Source organism: Phyllostomus hastatus, unplaced genomic scaffold, assembly GCF_019186645.2.
Source record: "Phyllostomus hastatus isolate PE091 unplaced genomic scaffold, TTU_PhHast_1.1 phas_contig_34, whole genome shotgun sequence".
Classification (NCBI taxonomy): Eukaryota; Metazoa; Chordata; class Mammalia; order Chiroptera; family Phyllostomidae; genus Phyllostomus; species Phyllostomus hastatus.
The window spans coordinates 9,180,761-9,186,448 of NW_025333857.1; the positions used below are offsets into that span (position 1 = coordinate 9,180,761).

General features: G+C 35.7%; 1 pseudogene; it reads left to right on the forward strand.

The window, feature by feature from the left end:
- The first annotated feature begins 1,763 nt into the window (after positions 1–1,763).
- LOC123819854 lies at positions 1,764–5,361 on the forward strand (annotated as a pseudogene).
- Positions 5,362–5,688: the final 327 nt, after the last annotated feature.

A 5,688-nucleotide genomic window follows, 5' to 3' on the forward strand; every position in this document is an offset into this window, starting at 1 on the left:
ACTCCCCTCTCCTGGAAGCCCTGAGGCAGACCCAGGAGCACCGGGCCTGGGGACTGCAAACCCCTGGTCCCCGTGCTGATCCCTGGGTCCCTTTTGTCCTGAAGCAGTCTCCTTACCGTCTGGGTTTTCAATGATCCCAATAATTTTTGATGTCCTGCTTTCAAAAATGATTCAGTAACCTAGGCCACTTGCTCTGTTTCTCTACCGATACGCGAGTTTCCCTCCTCTTCACAGAAGCCGAGAAACACGCTGTCTAGAGTAAAGCCACCATGTCTCTCCCCACGATATTGTGAATATCTTAATCACATATATGTGTGTGTGTGTGTGTGTGTGTGTGTGTGCTGTTCAATTTAATGCAAGGTCATTATATACTGATTCAAAAGGTTCTATCTTTCTGAGTCATAAAATTGGTATTTTCTCTTCAAAATGAACTTTTTGGTAGCTATACACAGTTTTGAATATGGAAAATCCTATCATAAGAGATTTTTTTCAAAAGCCGTAATCCTACTAATATTCACAAAAACATAAATACATTAAATTTATGGCTAGAGTATGATGTTTTTAATGTGAATGAACTCTGAAATAGCCACAGGTGACCATTTTAGTATTTACAGTCTGTGGCATTTCCAGAGAGGAAAGTCTTTGTTTACTGACTGTCTGAGAGTTTGCCTTCTTCAGGCCAGGTAAACATCTTCTGTGCTTTGACAGGAAGTACCCATCATCCACAGTGCTTGGGCGCCTGCTTTTAGATGATCATTGATTATAGTTTTAGCATTTTCAAGGTCAAGGAAAAGTCTGGCTAGAATTATATAGCAGGTAGCAAACTACATCCTTAGTAGAGAGGTCTCTGAAAGTGTTCTCTGGCTCTGGCAGTGATATGTTATGTGGCAGGCTTACCATGTTTCTTTAGCAGGTCATCTATTTTCTTTCATGCGCTGCTGAATAGAGCTAAGATCAGTTTGTAAATCACATTGCCATATTATCCATCTCCATAACACAACACTAGGTTGATAATTGTTTGCTATTTTTGAAAAAGCCTTTCAGTTATACAACTGGGGAGAGAAGAAAAAGTAGGATGTATTTATTTCCTTTGAAATGTTGGATTATAAATTAGAATTAAATCAAATCCTATATGTAAAAATCCTCACTCCAGAGGAAAAGATCTATTTTATATTTGAAGTATTGTGCAAAAAATAGAATAACAATTAGGATTTCATAGTGAAAAATTAACTCCTGAAGAGCAATCAGTTTTTCTCTTTTAATCTAAATGATATGATGGTACAAACTATTTGGGACACAGATGAAATGAGGAAAGAAAATATAAAAAGAACAGCTTTTGGTATTGTTGTTACTACAGGTATACCTTGTTTTATTGTCCTTAGCTGTATTGTGCTTCACAGATATTGCAATTTTTACAAATTGAAGGTTTGTGGAAATCTGGTGTTGAGCCATTTTTTTCAACAGCATTTGCTCACTTCATGCCTCTGTGGTACATTTTGTTCCTTCTAGCAATATTTCAAAAAATTTCCTTATTATTGTATTTGTTATGGTGCTATGAGATCAATGATCTTTTGTGTCATCAGTGTAATTGTTTGGGGTACCACAAACCATTCCCATGTAAAATGTCAAACTTAATTAATAAATGTTGTATGTGTTCTGGCTGTTGCACCGAACAACCATTCCTCCATCTTTCTCCATCTCTTCCAGCCTCCCTATTTCCTGAGACACAGCAATTTAAAACTAGGCTAATTAATAACCCTACAATGAATTCTGAGTGTTCAAGTGAAAGGAAGAGTCACATTTCTCTCACTTTAAATCAAAAGCTGCAAATGATTAAGTTCAGAGAGGAAGACATGTTGAAAGCATAGGCCTCTTGTGCCAGTTAGCCAACCTGTAAATTCAAAGACAAAATTTTGGACAAAATTAAAAGTGTTATTCCAATAAACAAATGAAAGATAAGAAAGTGAAACAGGTTTAATGCTGATACAAAGTTATAGTGGTCTGAATATAAGATCATGCTGGCCACATTCCCTTAAACCCAAACTTAATCCAAAGCAAGGCTCTAATTTCTCTTCAGTGCTGTGAAGGATGTGAGAGGTGAAGAAGCTGCAGAAGGAAAATTTGAAGCTAGCAGACATTAGTTCATGAACTTTAGGGAAAGAAGTTGCCTCTATAACATAAAAGTGCAAGATGAAGCAGCAGCTGCTGATATAGAAGCTGTAGCAAGTTATCCAGAAGATGTAGCTAAGATAATAAATTAACATGGCTATAGATTTTCAATGTAGTTGAAACAGCATTATATTGAAAGAATATGTCAGGTAGGACTTTCACAGCTAACAAAGAGAAGTTAATGACTAGTTTAAAAGCTTCAAGAACAAGCTGATTTCCTTTTAGGGGTTAATGCAGCTGGTGACTTCAAACTGAAGCCCCTGCTCACTTACCATAACAAAAATCATAGAGCCCTTCAGCCTATGGTACTCTAAATCTACTTGGATTGTGATCTGTAGATGGAACAATACAATCTGTATGAAAGAACATCTGTTTGCAACATGGTTTACTGAATATTTTTAAATTAAATTTATCAGGGTGATATTGGTTAATAAGATCATAGAGGTTTTCAAGTGTACAATTCATATGATATATCATCTGTATATTACATTATGTGCCCACCACCCAAAGTCATATCTCCTTCCATCACCAAACACTGGACCCTGTTTACCCTTTACAACCCCACCCCACTGCCCTCTGGGAACCACCATGCTGCTGTCTTTGTGTCTACGAGTTTCTTTCTGTTAATTTTTTCTTATGTGTTTATTGGTTGCCTTCAGTTTTATATTTCACATATGCGTGAAATCATATGAATTATTTTTTGAAGATGGTTCCAACGCATTTGCCCATTTCATGATGAGTGATTTATGTGCATACTTGCCCACACTGAGCTGAGTGTTCAGTAGTTTTTGAACAAAAACAGCATGACCCCCCTGTCCCACCCTTTCTATTCACTTAGTCTCACCCTAAGTGACTTTTTTCTTGTTTCTTCAGGCGAAAAAATTCCTCAAATGGAAATGTTTTGCTAATGTGGAAGATGTGAAACAAATAACAAAAGCACTCAAAAGCATCAAAACTGACAAAAGTTCAAAAACTATCTTGAGCAGTGGAAAAAAATGTCTTGATAGGTGTATTGCATCATGTGGAGAGTACTTTGAAGGTGACTGAAGTTTAACATGTAAAAACAATTACACAAATTTTTTTATAAATAAACTCTGGGTTCTTTTGGATCCCCTCATATGGGCCACAACTTCTTTATCTAAATGTCTACTGAAGGACACTTCAGTTGTTTGCATGACTTGGCCACTGTGATTAATGCTACAATGAACATAGAAGTGCATATACCTTTGCAATAAATGTTTTCAAATTTTTCAGGTAGATACCCAGAGGAAGGGTTGCTGGGTCAGTGTTCACTGTCACCACTCTTATCCAATATAGTTCTAAAATTCCTAGCCAGAGCAATAGGCAAGAGAAAGAAACAATAGGCATCCAAATTGGGAATGAAGAATTAAAATTTTCACTTTTTTTGAAGATGACATCATTCTTTATATAGAAATTCCTAATGACTCCACAAAAATAAAACTATTAGAAACAATAAACACATACAGTTTCAGGATACAAAATCAATGTAAAAATCCCACTGATTTCCTATACATTAACAATAAAATTTCAGAAAAAAATGGAAAAATGTTTCTTTTACAATTGCAACAAAAAGAATAAAATATCTAGCAATAAACTTAACAAAGGGTGTGAAGGAATTATATACTGAAAACTACTAAGCAGTAATGAAAGAGATTTTAAAAGACACAAAATAAAAAAATCTCCCATGTTCATGCATTGAAAGAATTAGCATAAAGTGGCCATATTTCCCAAACCAATATACAGGTTCAATGCATCAAGGTGCTCAATGATGTCATTGAGATCCCCATGACATTTAAAAAAAAATAGAACAAAATAATTATCAGATTTGTATGGAACCACAAAAGACCCCAAATAGCAAAAGCAATCCTGAGAAAAAAAGAATGAAGCTGCAGGTATCACATTCCCAGACTTCAGATTATACTATAAAGTGATAATAATCAAAACAGCATGGTATTGGCAGAAAAGCAAATGGAACAGAATTGAGAGTCCAGAAATAAACCCACAAGTATATGGGCAAATAAGTTTTGATAAAGGACCCTAAACTTTACAATGGAGAAAAGGTAGCTTCTTCAATAAATGGTGCTGGGAAAATTGGAAAGCCACATGTAGAAGAATTAATCTAGACTACTGATTCTCTCCATGTAGAAAAGCTAACTCTAATTAAATCAAAGAACTGAATATAAGACCTGAAACCATAAATTACATAGGAGAAAACATAGGTACTAACATTATAGACTGTGGTCTCAGAAATTTTATGGGTTTACTAAGTATTTTAAGCCCCCTGTTGAGACCTATAGCTATAAAAATGATTCCTTTCAAAATACTGCTGCTCATTGACAAGACACCTGGTTACCCAACATCCAGGGTAGAGATGGAGACATACAATGAAATTTATATTGTTTCTATCCCTATTAACACAACATCTATGCTGCAGCCCATGTTTCAAGGAGTAATTTCAAGCCTTATTATTTAATAAATACATTCCATAAGGCTATAGTTGCTTCCTCTGATGAATCTAGGCAAAATAGGTTGAAAACTTTATGAAAAGGATTTATAATTCTAGATTCCATTAAGAACATTTGTGATTTCTTGAAAAAGGTCAAAATATTAAATTCAACAGGAGTTTGGAAGAAGTTTATTCCAATTTTCATGAGTGACTTTGAGGGATTCAAGACTCCAGTGGAGGAAGTAACTGTGGGTGTGGTGGAAATAAGAAGAGAGGTTGAATTAGAAGTGGAGCCTGAAGAGGTGACTGAATTGCTGCAGTCTCATGTAAAACCTTTACAATGAGGAGTTAATTCTTATGGATGAACAAAAAAAAATGGTTTCTTGAGATGAAATCTGCTCCTGGTGAAGATACTGTGAAGGTTGTTGAAATGACAACAAAAAATTTAAAATATCACATAAACTTATTTGATAAAACAATATAAGACTTTGACAAAATTGACTTCAATTTTGAAAGAAAGTCCTGCTGTGAGCAAAATGCTATCAAGTAGCGTGCATTGCTACAGAAATGTTATCTGTAAAGGGAAAAGTCAGTTGATGCTGTAAACTTCATTGATGCCTTATTTAAAGAAATTTTCACAGCTACTCCAGACTTCAGTAACCACCACCCTGATAAATCAGCAACCATCAACATTGAGGCAAGACCTCTGTAACCAAACAGGCTGAGCAGCTTGCCACAGTAAAATCCCAACTTGTGTGACAAGTTTTTTTAGGAAAGGAAAGGGCTTGTTTCAGATTCCAGCAATCTGAAAAGATGGATATTCTTGTCCTAAAGCCCATGTAACATCTCAGTGCAGACAGAGGTTTTTATAAGGAGGAGAAGGGAAAGCAGAGCAAAGAGATGAGGGAGGGGATTGAAAAATTCTCTACGTGAAGAACAGCATAGTCCATTCCAATAAGGACCTTGAAACTGGTCAAGTGATGACCTGGTGTGATTCAACTTGGCTTTATTTCATCCTGGTTTTACAGTTGAAGGTCAGTAAATCTCCCACA